The 22432-nt window shown below is 37.3% G+C and overlaps 1 pseudogene; it reads right to left on the bottom strand.

Moving 5' to 3' along the window:
* Positions 1-5971: 5971 nt before the first annotated feature.
* LOC103740589 lies at positions 5972-6558 on the bottom strand (annotated as a pseudogene).
* Positions 6559-22432: the final 15874 nt, after the last annotated feature.

Below are 22432 nucleotides of genomic sequence, written 5' to 3'. Positions count from 1 at the left end.
AAGCCAAAGACAGTCAGAAAAGAAGATCACTTATTATTGATTAAGGGATCAATGCATTAAGAGGACATTAAACTTCTAAACATCTCCTGAACACAAGTGTAGCTAATATCATAAAACAAAAAGCTCTAGATCAAATGTCACATATTAACCCCAGAATAATAATAGTGGATAATTTTAATACCTCATTCTCACCAATTAACAGGTCATCCCAACAAAAAATAAGTTTGTGAATTAAATAACATCACTGATCAAATTGACTTACCAGGCACCTGCAGAATTCAATCATTGAAGAATACACATTCATACTCAGTCCATGGAATTTTCTTTAAAATAAATAGATAATATGCTATTAAAGAAATCAAATCCAGGAAAATTGAAACACTTCCTTGTATTCTAACTAAACAGCAAAGATTAATCCTGTAAATCAAGAGCATGAGAAGCTCTAGAAACAAACTTAATTCAAAGAAATTAAAGAACACTCTATGAAGAATATGTCCTTGAAGAAATCAAGAAATAAATAAAAATTCTAATATGAAATGAAAATATAAACACAGCATACCAAAACCCATGGTGTGCACAGTCCTAAGAGAAGTTCATAGTTGTAAGTCCCTACCTTAAGAAATAGAACAGAACTCAGATAAATAACTTAATAGTACACCTTTGGACCTTGAAAAAGGAACAAGCCAAACTCCAAATCAGTAGACAGAAAGAAATCACTAAAGTCAAGGGAGAATTTACTGAAATGTGAACAACAATATCAGCAAAACCAATAAAAAGAAAATATGAAACAAAGTGTTAGTTCTTTGAAAAGATGAAAAAAAATTGACAAACCCTTAGCCAAACTGGCAAAAAATTAGAAATAAAAGATCGAAATTAACAGCATCAAAGTTGAAAAAGGAGTCATTATGACAGATACCAGTACAATCTAGAAAATCATTAGATCCCATCTTAAAAACATATATTCCATTAAATTAGAAAATTCTAAACAAATGAATATATTTCTAGATATATATGACCTACCAAAATAATACCAACGTGAGGTGAATAAATTATGCCAACATATAACAAGGAGCGACTTTTTGTTTTGTCATGAATCTGGGAATTGAACTGATACACATGGAGTGTTTGTTTGACATGGTTGAGAGGGAGACAAAAGAGAATATGGGAGAAAAAATAATCAGACTACATTACACACACACATACACACACAGTGTGTGTATCTGAATACATATAATAAATATCTGAATACATATAATAAACCAAAAACTCACAGATTCAATCATTGGAGTATTTTTCCAGATCTTCAAAGAAGAACTAACACAATGGTTCTCAAATCATTTCATAAAATATAAAAGAAGGAACATTACCAAACTTTTTTTCAAAGCTAGTAATACCAAAATAATACAAAGCAATATCATTTGTCTAGAGATTTGTAACAGAGATAGGATCTATGACTTGTCCAACCATGTGTATTTGGCTATGTTTACAGTGCCACCCATGAGTTCCCTCCCATTGAGATAACTTTAAGTCTATTTAGATGAAATTTCTTACTATATGCTAAATATGGATCCTTATATTTACAGACAAGTATGCCATTCATCACTCATCAAAGAGGTTTCTTTTTGTGACACATAGAAGCTACTACAGATGTTCCACATCTGTTTACACACAAGGAATACGTGTCTGAGAGATGCCCATATGTTGTCGATCTATACTGGAACCTCTACACCCAAGGCCCATAGAACATAGCAGAACAGGGGGTAGAGAGAATAGTAATGCATCCCTCAACTCCCACCAGTGAAGCTTCTTCAAGCAACAGTGTAATGCACACAGAAGGCCAAAACTGGCCAGGTGTGGAGAATAGGAGACTTCAGAGTGTGTTTCCCTACGTAGGTCTCCTATATTACACCTCACCGACCCAAGGCTCAGAGATCATGGTGGAAGAGGGGGCAGAAAGATTGTAGAGTTGGTGCATGAACATAAGGAAATAAAATCTTCCAGGCCTCTGGGGACTTGCTCATATGAACTTACAACCATGGTGACCACATATACAAGATCCATGTAGAGGTGAAATGGGCAGCAGGTCCCAACCCTAGCTGAGAAGCTATTGACAACTGATTACTGCTGCTTGAGGGAGAGTTGATATTCTTTAAGGGAGTGACTCTAGATAGGATGACTAGACTCCAGTGGAACTCTCAATGGGGGTCATCTGGGTCCAAAAGCTTGATCAGAAATGCCTTCAGATACATGAAAGAATAAATGAAATCCATTTGGAGTGCAAATAGGGTAGGGAGTCTAAATATGATTAAGATTTCTTTTATGAAATGCACAAAACTTCAATAAAAATAATATAAAGATAAAATTAAAAGGGAAGTAAAGACCAGACTCCTTATTGAATATAAAAGCAAATATCCTTAACAAAATACTTGCAAATTAAATTCAGGGACAAATAAAACATAAAATATCCTTCATTGTGATCAATGTGGCTATATTACAAAGACACAGGGTTGATCTAACATATGTAAATCAATAAATATAATTAATTGCATAAATGACCTCAATGACAGAAATAATATGTCATCACTTAATTGACTATAGAGGAAAGGACTTTGATGAAATCCAAATATCTAGTCAAGATAAGAACCATGAAGAAGCTATCAATAGATAGAGCATGTCATGATATAATGAAGGATCTATGAGATAAACCTAAAACCAACTCAGACAAATTAACCAAGGAAAAACTAAAAAATGTCTCCTTAAATTATGAACTAGACAAAGGTGTCCACTTTCTGCACTCTTATTCAAAATAGTCCTGGAGGGCTGGAGAGATGGTGCAACACTGTTAATAACTCTGTCTCAAAATAGTGTGGGAAATCTTTTCTAGAGCAATAAGACAGGAGACACAACTGTGAAACAAACAGGAAAGGAAGAAGTCAGTATATGCATATTTTCAGCTGATATGATTCTGCATATAAGAGGCCTTAATACTCTCCCAGAAAATTCTTAGAACTGAAATTCTGTAAGCAAGTCACACAACACAAAATCAATACATAAAAGTTTTTAGATTTCTTCTATACAAGTGACAAACATACTAAGAAAGAAAACAGAGAAATAATCCCATTCACAATAGCCTAAAAAGCCACTGGCATAAACCTAAAAAAGACATGAAAGGGCTCTTGTTGCTGTCTGTTGTGGCTCTAAACCGCTGTCAGGGGAGGGGTGGGGGGGAGTACGCGTGAGATCAATGACACAGATCTCGGGGGATACTAGTCATTAGCGAGACACCAGCAAGCTCGTTTATTGTACTGGTAGGGCTTTCTCTCTTTTATACCCCATGCCCGATCCTCATTGGTTCATTTGGCTATGTGTCTCCTCTTCATTGGTGCGGCACGCTGTCCTCTGTTTGCGTCATTTGATGTTGTGCTTTATGGCAGGTTTTAGGTTAGCCTGAATAACGGAAGTATTTACCCGCCCATTTCCCCACAGGCTCTAACTTTAAACCACTGAAGAAATAGAGGAAAACACTAGATGACTGAGGTTTCCCGCTTGTGGACCAGAGGAATTGATATTTCAAGAATGGCCACCCAACTAAAAGCAGTCTCCATACTCAATGGCATCTCAAGCAGAATTCATGTGCCATTCGCCTAAGAATTAGAAAAAATAATCTTAAAATTTATATAGAAGTCTAAAGGTACAAAGAGAGGCAAAACAATCCTGAATAAAGAAAATATTGTGGGAGATATCACCATACCTGATTTCAATCTATTCCACTGAGTCACAGTAATAAAAATAGTAGAGTAGTGGAACAAAGCAGACACATATGTCAATGAAATAGAATAGAGAACACTTACATAAGGCCATGCCCATATAGCCATGTGATATTTGACAAAGAAGCAAAAACTGCACATTGGAAAATTGACAGCAACTTTAACAAATTGAGTTGGGGAAACATGTAGAAGAAACTAAATTCATATTTCTAACCCTGCACAAAATATCAAATCCAAATAGACCAAGGACCTCGACATAAAACTTGAGGCTCTGAAACTTCTAGAGGAAAAAGTAAAGAGTAGATATCATGATTGATGCATTCGGTAAGGACTTTGTGAATTGGATTCTGGTTTCTTAAGAAATAAGGTTAACATTCAACAAATCAAACCTAATGAAATTAAAACATGCTGTGTCTAAAGGAAACTACTAGGTAAGTGAAGAGGCAGCTTAAAATTTGGGTGAAATTCTTTATTAGATAATGTATCTGACAGAAGACTAGAATCTAGAATATACAAAAAGCTCTTGAAAATAAACATCAAAATTTAAATATCCTATTTAAAATTGAGCTATGCAACGGAACAGAGTATTCTCAAAAAGAAAAACACAAATGGTCAGTAAGCACTGAAAAAATTCATGTCATTAACCATCAGGAAAAATCAAATTAAAAATACAGTAAGATTCTATCTCACCCCTGTCAGAATGGCTATCAGTAAGATAACAAATAACAAAAATTACTGGCTTGAATGTGAAGAAAGGTAAATACATATCTAGCTTTGGTAGTTACTTGACATAATAGGACTTAATATATATGACAGAATCCATGAAATCCTGTGGACTGGCTATGAAAGGAATGCAGATAGGTGAGGGTGTCTAAATATGATTAAGATGTATTTCATTAAATGCACAAAACTTCAATAAAACTTTACATTAAAATTATAATAAAATAAGAAAATTAGGACTGGAGAGGTGGTTCAGCAGTTAAGAGCACTGGCTGATTTTGCAGAGTACCCAGTCTCAACTCCCAGCACCAACATGGTGGCTAACAACCATTCATAACTGTAGTTCCAAGGGGTCCAACACCCTCTTCTGATCTCCTCAGGCATTACATAACATGCATGCACTTACATACAGGCAAAACATTACTACGCATAAAATAAAAACAATATATAAAATATTAATACAATTAACTTAGATGTCCATCAACTGATAAATGGATGAAGAAAATGTAGAAATATATTACTTAAACACATGGAATTGTAAACAATTGTGGACTCTGCCACAATAGTGAACTCCCAGATGAGATCTGCCAACTGGATCAATCATGGCATAACTGTTATTGGGATAATCAATTTCTTTCTCATTAGTCATAAGATATTTCTTCACAGGAGGGAATTCATGGCTGGTGCTGTACACCTAATCATAACTCATTATTAGGGAAGTCTTAGTCAGGCATGGTGGCACATGACTGTAGTTCCAGCACTTAGGAAGCAGAGGCAGGCAGATATCTGTGAGCTCAAGGGCAGGCAGATATCTGTGAGCTCAAGGCCAGCCTGGTCTACATAGTGAGCTCCAGGCTAGCTGGGGCTATAGGGAAACCCTGTTTCAAAAAGAACAACAACAAAAAACCTCATTACTTAGGGAGGTCTTAGGCCCTAGGTAGGAAGATACAACTATTGTTCTGCTATATAGACATGTTGCCAAATTGACTTATATTTACATTTATACACTTAGATTAGTGCAACTCTCAGTCTTGTTAAGAGAAGTGTCTTATTGGAGTGAGTGGTGGTTAATGCAAAGGCTCATAATTGATCAAAGTCCTGAGACTATGTGACTGTTCAGTACTCAAATCAAAGCAAGAGTTCTAGAAAAATGATAAGACTGTACCATAAAAACATGCAATCCACTAACTTGAAAAATCTGAATGAAACATGAATTTTTCCTCCGTTCCAGTTTAATAGATACTACAAAAGAACAACAGGCTAATATCCCGCTACTAGTACATTAGATGATCTGCTACAACATCGCTCAGGCCATTCCTACCAGTGAAAGAAAGGCTAAACTTCCCCCACTCCTCTAGGAAAGACAAGTATTAAACCACAAAACATCTTGTATTTAAAAGCATGAATAAGAACAAAAGAGATTTTCTTCTCCTGGCTTCCCAATATAGCCTGGCATGAAAATCGCCCAGTGATCACCTCTGCTTTCAGAAATATTCTTTGGTTTTTTGAACAACAGGCTTGAGTTTTCACTGACAGGTTTCCAGCCAGCTGGGCACACCTCTCCATGTTTGTCAGTGAACTGGAAGGCCTGAACTAGTCTTAGAATTTCATCCACAAAACGGCCATCAGGAAGGTAATTTTTAGTGATCTGCTGAAGGATGCCTTTGCCATCAATGACAAAGAGGCCCCTGAAGGAGATACCATCATCAGCCTTTAAAACCCCATAGTCCTGAGCAATGGTGTGCTTGGGATCTGATGCCAAGGGAATGTTCATGGGTGCCAGTCCTCTTTGTTTCTTGGGTATGTTGATCCATGCCAGATGAAAGAAGTGAGAATCCACAGATGCACCCATCACTTGGCTGTTTAGTTTCTTAAATTCTTCTGCCCTATCACTGAAAGCAATGATCTTAGTGGGGCACACAAAAGTGAAGTCAAAAGAGTAAAAGAAGAATGCAACATATTTTCCTCTGTATTCACTTAGACTGATATCTTTGAATTGACCATTTGACATAATGGCTGTGGTTTTGAAGTTGGGGGAAGGATGCCCAATTTTGGCATTTCCTGAAGACATCTTTCTTTTAGCAGGCCTGATCCACAGGTCTCCAGACAGCACACGCAGGGCGGAAGATGATGACAGAAGAATTTTTTAAAGCTTAATTTAAAAATATTTTAGGGAATTATTTTTTTGTGAATTTCATAAAATATATTTTGATAATATTTATAATCCACAGCCATCTCTGATACCCCCAGTCTTTCTAACACCACAACCAAATTTTTTTTGTATATATATATATATATATATATATATGTACATATTACGTATGTATGTAAATATTATACGTATGTACAACTGCACAATTGTATATATGTACAATTTTGTACATATATATATATATATGCCTATTAAAGCCCCAAAGGACTTTTGGTATGAGTTTATCAACTGGAGCCTTGTCAACCTACTAAGCATCTCATCCATAAACAAGACTGAATCTCCCCTTCCCAGCAGTCATTGAATGCCTGTAGTTCCTCAGGTAGGGTTGGTGTTTCTTACCCACTTCCCCAAGTTTATGTTGAAATTTTGTCTGACTTGAGCTTACATAGGGTATACCCATGCTATCACCATTGCTGTGAGTTCTCATTAACTGACCAGCTGTCTGAAAAATTCTGATTCCTTGTGGTCATTCATCTCCTCTGGTTCTTACAATCTTTTCCTTTCACAATGAGCCCTGAGCAAGGAAGGCAGAAGTTAGATGTAGATGTCCTTTACAGGGATAAGCACTTTGCAGTCTCTTCTCTGTACATTGGCCAGTTGTGATTCTCTGCGTTAATCACGATCTACTTTGTAAAAGATCTTCTCTACTGAGAGTTGAGGGTGCATTAATTTATAGGTATAACAATAAGTCATTATTAATTAGTTTCACACTATATCTACTTAGCAAAATACTTGTACTTGGATTTCCTCTATGAACTGTGGAGTCTGTAGCCTCAGACTCCAAGGCCTGACATCAATTTAACTTATGGGCTCTGTATTCGTCAGGGTTCTCCAAAGAAACAGAAGCAGTAGAATGAATATATATGTATAGAAATTTATCAGTTTAGCTCACAGGATAGAGTCCGAGTAGTTCAACAAGGGCTGCACCACACTGGAGAGGCTGAGAATCCATAGTCACTCAGTCCACAAGGCTGGATGTCTCAGTAGTCCCAATCTGGTGCTGAAGGTCTGACAAATTCCAAAAGATCAGCTAGTCTTCAGTCTACAGGAGCAAGACGAACTCACCAGCAAGAGAGAAGGCAAGCAGCAAGAAGCCTGGCATTCTCCTCTGCCTTGGCCTTTTGTAGTGGCTACCATCAGAAGGTAACACCCACATTTAGGGTGTGTCTTCCAGCTTCAGATGATCCAATCAAGAAGATCTCTTTCATTTCAGTTAATCCCAGATCTACTCAAGTTGACACCCAGGATTAGTCATTGTCACCCCTTGTCAACTTGACACCCAATAGCATCTCTCTATGTCATGCTTAATTTTCAAATGAAAACAATGTTGAGGTCATAATTTCACTTAATGTGATATAACTATCCCATCATACAATGACTAATGAGTAGAGTAGGTGATAAGGTCTTTGAGGAATGCTTAGTCCTTCAGTGTCTCATAACCCAATATAATCACATAGGTTCACAACACTTAACCACTTAACACTTATCTCATTTACACATTCAAAAAAGAATAACTCAAGTATGGTAACATACATGTATACATGCACAAGCCTTTTCTTAACTGAATAGGACAAAAATACTCATGTCAATTGCAATCCACATTTCTGCAACTGGTCACGTGGCCTAAATTGGTATTTGTAAGTACCTTCCTCTACTACCCATTCTGTATTTCCTCCACCATCAGCAAGCACCTCTGCAGGTCTTGGTTCTTTCCCTGGAGGAGTGATCCATACTTTCATCCCTGAAGGGTCTGGGCCATTTGTTGTCCTGTCTGAATTGGGTTGTTGCAGTTTCCCATTGACCTTAATCACAGGACATGGTAACACCAAAAGTCACCCTGAGGAATCTCCTGCCTTCCAGATATAATCTGCATTACCTCCATTGTAGAGAACAAGTCCAATTTCTCCCTGGTAGTCTGGGTCAATCACTCCTCTTAATACTGTTATTCCTTTCTTAGCCTGCTGACTTAAGGGTATCAGAAGCCCAAAGTGTCCAGGGGGAAGTCTTAGCTTCCAGTTCAATGGAACATTTGTTGTCTCTCCTGGAAGAAGCACTCCCTCCGCTCCTCTGGAACCAAAACATCCAAGCCAGTAGAGTGCAAAGTCGAGGGTACTGTGGAAGTGTTCGGAACTTTAGGCTGGAAGAGCCGTTGCATGCTCAGAGTTTTTTTGCTGTGGAGCTTGGAACAGGTATGCTGAAAGAGTTGTAGATGATGGAGGCCTGGCTTGTGAAGCTTCAAAGGGAAGCAGAGACTATCAGGGCTGTTCATCTGAGATTTGGGATTGAGAATCTGTGGATTCTGGTCGGCTGGGGCTGAAGAATCAGCTGTGATTAAGAAGAGACCAGAACCTGAAGCAAAACCTTTGCTTTGCTGGGACAATTGATGCTGGCTAGCTGGGGCTGAAAATCAGCTGTAAGTAACAAGAGACCAGCATCACCATGGTGAAGTCTTCTGGGAGATATTTCCTCAGGGTCAGCACACAGAGGGGACCCGAGCCTCTATCTCAAGCTGGAAGCAGGACTTGGTAATGTCTCCTGCATGGTTCTGGTGTTGAAGGCGTTAGGGGGTCACAGAGAGCAACTGAGGCTTGGCACTCTGAGAGGCCAGGAAAGGCCATAGGTGAAAGTGCAGCTTCAGTTGCAGTTAAGACCCCAGGATTACAGGGGTCATGGAGAGAATCTGAGGCTTTGCACCTGGAGAGGTAAGAAGAGGCTATTGGTGAAGGTGCAGTCTCAGTTTCAGTGGAGACCCCAGCTTTTTGGAGATGCCAGGACTGTGGAACAACCACCAAGGACCACATTAGGTGTGGAATGGAGCTGGTCTGAGTCTGTGAGACAAGCTGTGTGCTGTGGATGGCAGAGTCAGAGAAGTGGAGCTGCCAGAACCTTTTGAAGCCCAGAAGATCGTGAGTGAATCCCAGATGTCCAGCCTTGAGCTACTTTGCTGGACTTTGGTTTTGGTTAGGTGTGCCCTTTTCTTCCCTTTGAAATAAGATGGTAATTGTTTTGGATTTTACAGAAGCCCACAATTAAGAGATTTAAAAGAAGCTATGAACTTTTAAGTGTTTGGATTTTTTAAGGATTGTGCAGTTTTTAAGGTTGTACTGTCTTAGGTTGTGATATTAACATCATATCTTGGGGACAGAAATTGGAAAGTTATTGTTTAATAGTGATATTTGTGTGTCAAGTTGACAAGTGGTCAATTGTGCTGGATAGCTTTAGTGTCAACTTGACACGCCTGGGTTGAGGGAGCCTCAGTTGGGGAATTGCCTCCATTGAACTGGCCTGTGGCCGTGTCTGAGGTACATCTTCTTGATGAGTGATGTGGGAGGGCCCAGCCCACTGTGGGTGGTGCCACCCCTGGGCAGGTGGTCCTGTGTTGCATAAGAAAGCAGGCTGATCAGGGGCCAGGGGAGCAAGCCAGTAAGCAGCATTCCTCCATGGCTTGTGCTCCAGCTCCTGCCTCCAGGTTCCTGCCCTGAGTTCCTACCTTGAGCTCCCTGATGAACCGTGACCCAGGATATGTAAGCTAAATAAACCCTTTCCTCCCGAAGCTGGTAGTGGTCAGAGTATTTTGTCACCGCAATGAAGAAACAAACAAGAACAGGCTCCATCCTATGAAGTGGCCTTAAATCAAATTATAAAGTAATTGGTTACTCCTATAATGTTCCTACCACTATTGTAGCAATGAGCAAATCTTTCAGACCAGTTGCTATAATTTGAAGTACTCATAGCTGGATGAGGTTGCTGCTGAATTTTCTCTACAGGTAGTTTTCATAATACCTTCCAGGACTTTGAAAGCTAGGCAGCAGAGATGAGGCACTGAAATCAACACAAACTTGATTTCTCTTGATTTGTTCTATGTTTCATGTTTGTAGTGCTTAGGACTTTCAGCAATAGCATCTTACTGTGAAATGGGTAACCAAGATCAGGGGCAATGGCCAGTATTATTTGAGGGTCTATTGGATCTGTAGCCAACAGCTTCAAAAGAAACTGTCCATTTCTGTTTTCCGGCTTTTAGTTTGCAGGCCTAGTGTGCCTAGTAGGGTCAATGCCCCCATTATGAAGTAATTCCTTCTTGCCCCCGTTATGAAGTAATTCCTTCTAATCTCCTTTTATAGTGTGTATGTATACAGTTTGGATAGTATCTATAGTGGTAGGTTTCTATATGTTCTTTTCTAAAGGTTAGTTATACCTCCCCTATTCCCTCCTCTGCCCTACCTGCCACTCCATTTAACACTCGCTACTCTATTATTCCCCTTTCTTGCTTTATATCATTGCATTCTACATTCTGTCCCAAGTAGCCACCCCCACCCACAATGGCAATTTATTGATTTTTGACTCTCAGTATTTTCCAATGGAAATATGCATATGTATAATTTCAAAGCTAGCATCCAGCTATGACAGAGATTATTCATTGTTTGTTTTTCTTGATCTGAGTTACCTCACTCAGGTTGATCATTTCCAGTTCTATTCATGTACCTGTGCAATTCATACTTTTTTTTAAGAGTTGAGGAATATTCCATTGTGCATATGTTCCACAACTTCATTATCTATTTATTAGTTGATGGACATCTAGACTGCTTTCAGTTCCTGGCTGTTATAAAAAGGTAGCAATGAACATAGATCAACAGGTATTTCAGTAGTAGGATATAGAGTATTTTGGGTATATGATCAAGAGTGGTATCGCTGGATTAAATGGTAGATCAATTTCTATGCTGCTGAGGACAGTCTACTCTGATTTTCATAGTGGCTGTATCAGTTAGTACTCACACCAATAGTGAATAAGAATTTCCCTTTCTCCACATACTCATAAGTATTTGTTACTTTATTTTCATATATTAGATATTCTAACTTGGGTAAAATGAAATATCAAAGTGGTGTTCATTTGTGTTTCCCTGAACGATTTTCAAAGTATGTCTCAGCCCTTTGTGTTTCATCACTTTGCTCAATTTTGGATTGGTTTGTTTGCTTTCTTGATTTTTTTTTTTTGAGTTTTTTGTATATTCTAGATACTAACCCTCTGTCAGAGGTATAGATAGTAAATAACTTTTCCCATTCTGTAGTTTTCTGTTCAGAAAGTGCTTTCCTGTGCCTATAAATTCCAATGTATTCTGGGCCTGGAGAGATGGCTCATCAGTTAAGAACACTGGCTGTTCTTGCAGAAGACCTTGGTTCAAATCCGAGCACCCACATGACAGTTAACAACCGTCTGTAACTCCAGTTGCAGGGGATCTGACAGCCTTTTCTCTCCTCCACGGGCATTGCATGACATGGGTGCACTCACCTACATGCAGGCAAGACACGCATACACATAAAATTAATAAATAAAATAAAATTCCAATGTATTCTCTAATTTCTCCTCTATTGAGAGTAGCAGGTCTTATATTGACATCCTTGTTCCATTTGGAGTTGAATTTTGTGCATAGAGACAGAGATTGTTGTTTTTTCTCCAGTATATGTTTGTGACTCTGTAAAAAATCAAGTGGCTATATATGCACGTGCTTAAATCTGGGTCATCAGTTCTGCTCCAGTGATCAATGTGTCTATTTTTGTTACCGTACCATACTCTTTTTATTACTACTGTTTAGTATACAATTTGAGATGAGGAATAAAAATATTTTCTGCAGTTCTTTCTATTGTTCAAGATTATTTCAGCGATTCTGTTGGGCTGTGTGTGTGTGTGTGTGTGTGTGTGTGTGTGTGTGTGTGTGTATTTCAACATGAAATTCGAGGTTTTGTTTCAGTTTCTGTGAAGAACTGTGTTGAAAATTTAGTGGGTATTGCATTGGTTTTTCAGACTGTTTTTTGTAGGTTTGGCTGTTTCACAATATTAATCTTACTGATTTATAGACATCAAAGTTCTTTCCATCTTCAGGTATTTTCTTCAAAATATCTTAAAGTTTTTATTGTAAAACTGCTTCTCTTTATATATTTATTTATTTATTCTATATTTATTCTATGACATTACATGATTTTGAGATTATCACAAATGGGATTATTTGCTGGATTTCTGTCACAGTATGTTTGTTGTTGGCATATAAGAAGGCTACAGATTTTTAAAAATTTTCTTTTTATTTTTTTAGAAGAAGCATTTCATTACAATAGCATTGACATATTCAATAACAATTTCAAGTGCTAAGATGCATCTCTTTCAAAATTGGTTGTAAATTTTTAGGTTTACAGTTGAATTAATACAGTTATACAATATTGTACTCAGTGTAAACCCTATAAGACATAAAACTGAATGAGGTTTTAACCTTTAAAAAGATCTCCATTTCATTATTAAAATACACAGTTTCACACATAAAACTCCATTTTTAATGCCATTAACACTAAGGTGTTTGCACATGTGTTTCTAATCACTATATATCTGATTATTACTAGTCATGGTCAGTTACTTTCTGAACTCCTTGACATCTGAGCATGGATATAAAGTCATCAGGTAGATTTCAATGGTAATGTTTTTCACATCTATTAATTATTAAGGAGCAAATTTTTATGCTTTGAAGAATTATTATTTTTTAATTTTTTAAAAATTTAATAACCACATGATTAAAAGAAGCATTTCATTACACCTTTAATATATTCAGTAACACAATCCAGAGCAAGGATACATCTCTTTTAAAAGTGGCTGCAAATTTTTAAGTATACAATTGGATTAATACCATTATACAATATTGAACTCAGTATAAAATCTAGAGGTCTTTGCTTTAGGAAGATCAGCTCTTCCTCATCTAGCAGCAATCAGTTGTCAATATTCCCTTAGAAAAGAGTGGGGTCTGCTGTTCATTTTCCCAGTTCTATGCTGCGTTACTGTCTGGGGGACTCTTGTGCCACCTTGGTCAATAACTCAAAGGAAGGTATCACCTGTCTGGTATTGTTTCTTGTTATGTAGCCTTTAACTATATATATGGACTCTTAAAAATTATATTGACCCCATTAATCATTGGTTATACATTCCTTTTGTGTGTTTAAGACCCTACAGTTTGCCCAGATGAAGCGATTTATTTTTATTCTTAAGGTTGTTTGAGGATCTCTTCCTCAGGGGAAACCTGGGCTTGGGAGAAGGCCCTGGCTCCTTTCTTTTACCAGTTCCATCTATGTGAAGATAAGTCAAAAGTCCTGCTCAACCATGGCTGGCTTCACTTGGAAGCATGGAGAAAATGTTTCCTCTGTGTTGACCCTCCTCTTTGTAGACTGGGCACTGGTTCAAGTCCGTCTGGTGGGGTCTCCATGGCCTCCTTGCTCAAGAGGACAGGTGACTCACCAGAGTTACAGGACATTTTGAGAGATGCTCATAGTCCCCTGGAACTTAGTTGACCTAGGAGGGCAAGGAGCAAAAACTGTCCTTTATGTCCTCTTGACCAAATTAATATAGGCCTCAAGGTATGGCTGTTAAACACCCAAGAAAGTTAGTTCCCCCAGTCTGGTATTTTTAATTACCATATGCCATGTAGGTAGAGCTTGGACAATGAACGAATGCTCTCAGATAAACCTTGTCTGGGCATATATTACATTCTTTGATCTGATTGTATGTATAATTTGTCAGTAGGTTGTTGGCCTAATGTGGTTCCCTCTGGTTTTCTAAAACTAGCTAGGCATTGTTTATCTCTCACATTGACTAACACTTCTACCATGGTTTCCCCATTTAAGGTGCCCCCATATTTTCCATTTTTTCCTTAATAATACCCTTCTCCTATGGTCACCCCTCTCTTGAGAGCCTTCTTTCCCTTTATCCCCTAGGCTCCTTGTATAGCCTGCCCCCTCTTAAAATAACCCCGTTATTATCCATATCTCCCTTGTTAACACCTGTTTTGTACTGTTCTTCTCTTTCAGATTCTTTCTTTTCCTTTATTTCCCTGGTTCCCCTTCATTATCCTGTTTCCTGTAGTTATATCTGGATACATATTCACTTCTAAGGATTCAGTGCTAGGATCCACATATGAGGGAGAGCATACGCCGTTTTTTCTTCTGAGTCTGTGTTATTTCACTTAGTTTAACAGTTTCTAGTCCATCCATTTACCTTCAAATTTCATGATTTCATCTTTCTTTACTGCTGAGTAAAATTCCATCGTATAAATGAACCACATTTTCATTATCCACTCATCAATTGAGGGACACTTAGGTTGCTTCCATCTCTTAGCTATTGTGAAAAGAGCAGCAACAAACAAGGATGTACAAGAGTCTCTGCAATAAGATGAGTTCTTTGTGTATATGCCAAGGAGTGGTATAACTGGGTCAAATGGTAAGTTCATTTTTAGTTTTTTAAGAGTTCTCCACACTGCTTTCCATAGGGGCTGAACCAGTTTGCAGCCCCACCAGCAGTGGATGAGTGTTCCCCTTTCCCCACATCCTCTCCAACATTTGGTATCATTTGTTTTCTTGATCTTAGCCAGTCTGACTGGGGTAAGATGAAATGTTAAAGTGGCTTTAATTTGCATTTCCCTAATTATTAGTGATGGTGAGCATCTTTTAAGATGCTTCTTAGCCAACTTTACTTCTTCGTTTGAGAACTCTCTTTACAGCTCCTTAGCCCAGCTTTTAATTGGGTTGCGTCTTGTCTTGGTTCTCTGTTTTTTGAGTTCGTTATATATTCTGGTTATTAAACCTCTGTCAGATGTGTCACTGGTGAAGATTTTCTCCCATTCTGTGGGTTGTTTTCTCTTCACTTCCTTGGTTGCCTTCTTTGATGTACAGAAGCTTTTTAGTTAAAGGAGGTCTCATTTGTTGATTCTTGATCTTTTTACCTTAGCAATTGATGTCCAGTTTAGAAAATCCTTTCCTTCACATGTATCTTTTAGGTTTGTGCCAATGTTTTCTCCTAACAGTTTCAGAGTTTCAAGCATTACATTGAGGTCTTTGATCCATTTGGAATTGACTTTTGTGCAAGGTGAAAGATAGGGGTTTAGTTTCATTCTTCTACAGGTGGAGATCCAGTATCACCAAGACCATTTCCTGAACATGCTGTCTTTCCTTGGCGAAATGTTCTTGGCCCCTTTGTCAAATATCAGGTGGCTTAAATTGCATGTACTCATATTTGTGTCTTCAATTTTGTTCCATTAGTCTATGGGTCTATTTTTGTGTCAGTACCATGTTGTTTTTATGACTATAGCTCTGTAATACAGTTTAATATCTGGTATTGTAATTTCCCCCAGCATTGCTCTTAGTGCTCAGGGTTGTTTTGGTTATCCAAGGCCTTTTGTGCTTCCATATAATTCTTAGGATGATTTTTTCCAATTCTGTATAAAATGACATGGGGATTTTGATTGACATTGCATTGAGTCTATAAATATTTTTTGGTAGGATGTTCGTTTTCAAAATTTTAATTCTTTCAATACATGAGCATGGGAGGCCCTGCCATCTTCTGATGTCTTCCTCAATCTCTTTCTTTAAAGATTTAAAATTTTCATTGTAGAGTTCTTTAATGTCTTTGGTCAGGTTTATTCTGATATATTTTATTTTATTTCATTTCATTTTATTTTTTGCAGCTATTGTGAAGGGAAGTGTTTCCATGTACTCTTTCTCTGATTGGTTGTTATTGGTATATAGAAAGGCTACAGACTTTTGTAGGTTAATTTTGTAACCTGTCACTTTATTGAACATGTTAATAATTTCTAGGCGTTTTCTGGTGGATTTTTTTGGCTTCTCTTAGATATAATATCATGTGATCTGCAAAAAGAGATAATTTGATCTCTTCTTTTCCAAATATTACTCCTTTAATTTCCTGCTCTTGTCTTATTGCTCTTGAAAAAGTTTCAAGCACTATGTTAAAGAGAAGTAGAGGTAGCAGGCAGCCTTGTCTACTTCCTGATTTCAATAGAAATGCTTCCAGTTTTTCTCCATTTAGGATGATATTGGCTGTGGGTTTGTTATATACGGCTTTAATTATGCTGAGGTATGTTCTCTCCAGTCCAGTTCCCTCTAGGACTTTGAATACAAATGCATGTTGAATTTTGTCAAAGGGCTTCTCTGCATCTATTGAGATGGCTATGTGATTCTTGTCTTTGAGCCCGTTTATATGATTTCTGACGTTTATTGACTTATGTATATTGAACCATCCCTGCATCTCTGGGGTAAACCTGACTTGATCATGATGGATGAACTTTTGATGTGTGTCTGTATGCAGTTTTTAAGTATTTTGTTGAGAATTTTTGCATGTATGTTCATTAAGGGTATTTTTCTACAGTTTTCTTTTTTGGTTGTGTCTTTACCCGCTTTGGTATTAGAGTGATGCTGGCTTCATAGAAGGAATTTGGAAGTTCTCCCTCCATTTCTATCTTTTTGAATGAATTAAGTAGTATTGGATGTAGATCTTCTTTAAATGTCTGGTAGAATTCTGCTGTAAATCCATCTGGTCCTGCACTTTTTTTTAGTTGGGAGGTTTTGTATTACTGTTTCAATTTCTTTATGTGTTATGGATCTGTTTAAACTGTTAATCTCTTCTTGGTTTAGTTGTGGTGGTTCCCATGCCTTTAAATATCCATCCATTTCTTGTATGTTTTCAAATTTACTAGCATATATGTTTTTAAAGTATTTCCTTATAATGTTCTGTGTCTTTCTCATGTCTTTTGTGATGTTTCCCCTTTCATCTCTGATTTTGTTGATTTGGAGGTGCTCTTTCTTTGTTTTGGTTAATTGGGCTAGTGTTCTATCAATCTTGTTTATCATTTCAAAGAACCAGCTCCTGGAATTGTTGATTCTTTGTATTGTTTCCTTTGTTTCAATTTCATTAATTTCTGCCCCGATTTTTGTTATTTCTTCTTGTCTGCTGGGTTTGGGTTTCAGTTGTTGTTGCTTTTCAATTGTCTTGAGTTGCAAAGTTATGTCATTTATTTGTGCTCTTTCTGATTTTTTAATGTAGGTGCTTAGAGCTATAAACTTCCCTCTAAGGACAGCTTTCAGCATGTACCAGAGGTTTTGTTGTGTTTTATTGTCCTGTTCCTTTAGCTCCAGAAATACTTTTATTTCTTTCATAATTTTTCTTTTGACCCATGCATCATTCAGAAGTGGGTTGTTTAATCTCCATGTGTTCATGTGGTGACTAGTGCTTCTTCCGGTGCTGATTTTAAGCTTTATTGCATTGTGGTGTGATAGAATGCATTGAATTATTTCAATCTTTTTGTATTTGTTGAGGTTTGTTTTGTGCCCCTGTATATGGTCGATTTTGGAGAAAGTTCCATGGGGTGCTGAATAGAAAGTACGTCCTTTGGTTCTTGGGAGAAATACTTGGTAGATGTCCGTTAGGGCCATTTGATATATGGTATTGTTTATTTTAAATGGCTCACTGTTATCTCTCTCCCCTGTAGACCTATCTAATGGAGACAGTGGGGCATTAAAGTCCCCTACTATTAATGAGTTGAGATTAATCTGAGTCTTAAAGTCCTGTAGTATTGTTTTTATGAAGTTGGGTGCACCGGAGTTTGGTGTATATATGTACATGATTGTAATATCTTCTTGGTTTATTTTTCCTTTGATCAGAATGAAGTGGCTCTCTTTATCTTTTCTGATTAGTTTTAATTTAAAGTCTATTTTGTCAGGTATTAGAATTGCAATACCTGCTTTTTCTTAGTACCATTCGCTTGGTATATTTTTTTCCCATCCTTTCAACTTATGATAGTGCTTGTCCTTGAAAGTGAGATGAGTTTCTTGCAGACAACAAAAAGATAGCTTTTGTTTCTTAATCCATTCACCTAGTCTGTGTCTTTTGACTGGGGTGTCCAGTCCATTAATATTAAAGTTATTAAAGAAATATGTGTATTGAATCCTGTTATTTTTATTTCTTTTCACATTCTTGATATAGCTGTACTTTTCCACAGTTATACCTTCACTGAATTTCTTTTGGCAACCTCTTGGGTATAGTTATTCCTTTCTTCAGCTCTTTGTATTGCTTCCAGAACATTCTGAAGGGTGGGTTTTGTGGACATGAATTCTTTCAGGCTGTTTATGTCATGGAAGATTTTTCTTTCCCCTTCGACTATAGTAGATATTTTGGCTGGGTATAGTAATCTGGGTTGGCATCTGTGGTCATTTAAAAGTGGGAATACTTTGGTCCAGGCTTTCATATTTTGCACTGAAAAGTCAGCTGTTATCCTAATGGGTTTTCCTTTATTTATGACTTGTTTCTCTTTTGCATATTTCAGTATTGTATCTTTGTTCTGTATATTTAGTGTTTTTACTATGATGTGCAGTGAAACGTTTCTTTCCTGGTCCTGTCTGTTTGGTTCCATATGCTTCCTGTATTTGTATGGGCGTGTCTATCTTTGATTTGGGGAAATTATCTTCTATGATTCTGTTGAGTATCTGGTCCATGCCACTCTCTTGGGATTCTTCTCCTTCCTGTATGCCTATGATGCGTAAGTTTAGTCTTTTTTATGGTGTCACACAATTCCTGCATATTCCATTCTTGTGCTTTCTTAAATTTTTCATAATCTGCTTGAGTGGTCTAGTTCGATCTCTTTATCTTTCAGTCTTTATATTCTGTTTTTCATTTCATTCATCATGTTGGTAAGTCTTTCTCTTGTCATTTCTAATTGGTTTACTGAGTTTTTCACTTCCTTCTTCATTTCAGCCTGAGTAGTCTTCAATATTTCTAGCTCTTTTCTGAATTCATTCAGAAGTTTATCCCTATCTTTCTTCAGTTCTTTGATTTCTTTTTTGTGTGTGTTCTTTACATTCACTGAATTCTTTTATCATGTTTATACTTGTTCTTTTGAGTTCCATGTCCTGTATTCTCTCTAGGGGGTTTTCATTGTGCTCCTCTAGAGGACTATTGGAATTTGGTGGGGATATGTTATTTTGGTTTTTCATGTTGTTATTTTTTCTCTGTGATTTGACATGTGAATTTTTTTTTGTAGTGTCTGATCCTTGTGTGAGGCTCAAGTCTTCAAGTTTAATTCTTCTTCTTTTTGTAAACTTTATGTGCCTTTGTGGTTTACTTTTTGGGGATGGAATGCTGGTTTATCTAAGTTTCTGGTTCTTTTTTTTGATTTTATATTCGAGTGGCCAGATTGCTTTTGTCTTCAGGAGTTCCTACACCGGCCCAAGTTGATGAGAATCAGATGCTCTCAGGCTTTCTCCTAAGGCCTGGATCCCTCCAGGAAAGATGTTGTCCTCAGGAATTTGGTGGTTGGACTGGCCTGGGAGCAGAGCCCAGGAAAATGCTGGTCTCGGGCAGCTGGTGGCCATGCCACTTAGAGATGCAAAGGGAGATAGAGGTGGGAAGAGGTCCCCAAGGTCTCCTGGAGACTGCAGGGAGGAACTGGGTTGGTCTCGATTCAAAGGATCAGGAAGCTGAGAGGTCAGCCCTGGTGTCTAGGAAAGAGACTGGCAGGTTGTGCAGCCCAGGAAAGCATGACAGGCCCAGAGGTCTCCTGGGGACCTCGAGAAGAAACTGGTTTGGTCTGGATGCAAAGAATCAGGAAGCAGTGGTGGTCTCCCCTGTGTCGGGGGTGCCAAGACAAGGAATGAGACAGTACCCAATCTAGGAGGAAAGAAGGTCGGGAGAGATGGGAGGGTGAATGAGGCTGGGGGAGTCAATGTGTGGAGGGCAAGATGAACTTACCCAGGAGAGATGCTGGTGGGTTGTGCAGCGCTACAGATTTTTACGTGTTAATTTTATATCCTGCTACTTTGCTGAATGTATTCATCAGCTCTAGAAATTTTTTGGTGGAAACTTTTGGGCTTTTTATGTATATAATAATATCATCTGCAAGTAAGAATTCTTTTATTTCTTCCTTTCCAATTTGTATCCTATCTCTTTTATTTGTCTTATTACTCTTGCTAAGATTAAGTAGTATAATGAGCAGGAATGGAGAGAATGAACATCCTTGACTTGTTCCTGTTTTAAATGGAATGCTTTCAGTTTTCAGCCCTTTAGAATGATGCTGGCTGTGGGTTTGTGGTATGTTGCCTTAATCATGTTAAAATATGTCCCTTGAATCCTTTAAATCTCAATGATTTTTGTCATGATTGGAAGGCTGGATTTTCCAAAAAAGTGTTTCTGCATCTAATGAGATGATTATTTGGTTTCTTTCCTTCAGCTTGCTCATGTGGTGGATTTACATATGATGACCCATCCCTAAATTCCTGGGATGAAGTCAGGTTGATCATGGTGTATAAACTTTTTGATATGTTCTTTCATTCAGTTTGTGTTTTATTGAGAACTTTTGTGTCTATATTCGCCAAAGAGATTGGCCTATAATTTTCTTTTATCATTGGGTATTTTTATGTTATGGGTATTAGAGTAGCACTAGCTTCATGGGAGGAATTTGGGAGTGTTCTTTACTCTTGTTTTCTCCTTTTTCTAGTATCTTCTGTTTCTTTTCTCAATGTCATAAAATTTTATTATACAGGCATTTCACTTCCATTGTTAGATTTGTTTCAAGATGGTTTTTTAAAGCTATTGTAATCCTTTCTTAGTATGCTGGAGAAACGGATGAATTTCTAAAAGGAGTGGACCTACCAAAATTAAAACAAAATGGAATAAATAATTTAAACCAACTTATAAGCAACATTGCGATCAAAAAATAATGAAAACCTTCCATCTAAATAGCTTTCTCTCTCTCTTGCTCTTGTGCTCTCTTGCTCTTGCTTTCTCATTCCCTAAGTACTAATGGATTCACTGCAGAATTTCACCAAATCTTCAAAAAAGACTTACACAAAACATAAAAGAAGAGAATGCTTACAAACTCTATTTTAGAAAACCAGGGTTATGCTGATATCAAAGCTAGATAAAGACAAAACGAAAGAAAAAAAATTACACCCTAATCCATGATGAAAACAAGTGCAAAAATTTACAATAGAACTTGTGAAATATATTCACAATCACATCAAAAAGGTATTACATCATGATGAAGTTGGATTCATACAAAGGATGCAGAGATGATTTCACACATATAAGCAATAAATGGAATTAATCACATAGATTCAGAAAATCCTTTGAAAGAATCAAAATTTCTTCATGATAAAATTCACGAGATGGAAAGACTATACATAATAAGGCTATATATCACAAACCTATATCCAAACACCACAGTAAATGATGAAAATTCAAATTAACCCCACTAAGATCTGGAAGAAGATAAAGATGTACACTCATTTTACTCCTATTTAATAAAATAACTTAAGTCTTAATTAGAGCAGCAAGATAAAGAAATACAATGAACACAAATAACAAAGTGCTGGTTAACATTCAGCAAAATGTCAGGATACAAAATTAACACACAAATATTGGTATGAATTATAACATAGTAAAAAAATAGTGAAGCAATTCCATTCACATTAGGCACGTGCACACGCGTGCATGTGTGTGTGTGCGCACACACACACACACACACACACACACACACAAACCCCTAACAAATCTGAGAATAACCCTAACCAAGGAAATGAAAGATATCTGCAACAAATATATTATGATACTGAAGAAAGAAATGGAAAAGGGTACAAGGAAATGAAAAGATTTCTTATGTTCACAAACCTAAAGAATCAATATTTTGAAAATGATAATCATGCCAAAGGCAGTCTACAGGTTCAAGGGAATTCAAATCAAGATGCCTATTATTCACAGACATAGAAAAATATTTTAGAATGTATTTCATAGTGCAAAAGACCAAGGATAGTCAACACAATTCTGAACAAAATGTATGCAATATGAGACGGTACCATACCTACTTTCAAGTTATACTGCAGACCAATCGTAAGAAAACAGCATGATACTAACAAAAAAGTA

Source organism: Nannospalax galili, unplaced genomic scaffold (assembly GCF_000622305.1).
Source record: "Nannospalax galili isolate Female #2095 unplaced genomic scaffold, S.galili_v1.0 scaffold701, whole genome shotgun sequence".
Taxonomy (NCBI): domain Eukaryota; kingdom Metazoa; phylum Chordata; class Mammalia; order Rodentia; family Spalacidae; genus Nannospalax; species Nannospalax galili.
Note: the sequence above shows the minus strand (reverse complement) of the source record. Positions and strands in the feature narration are given on the sequence as shown.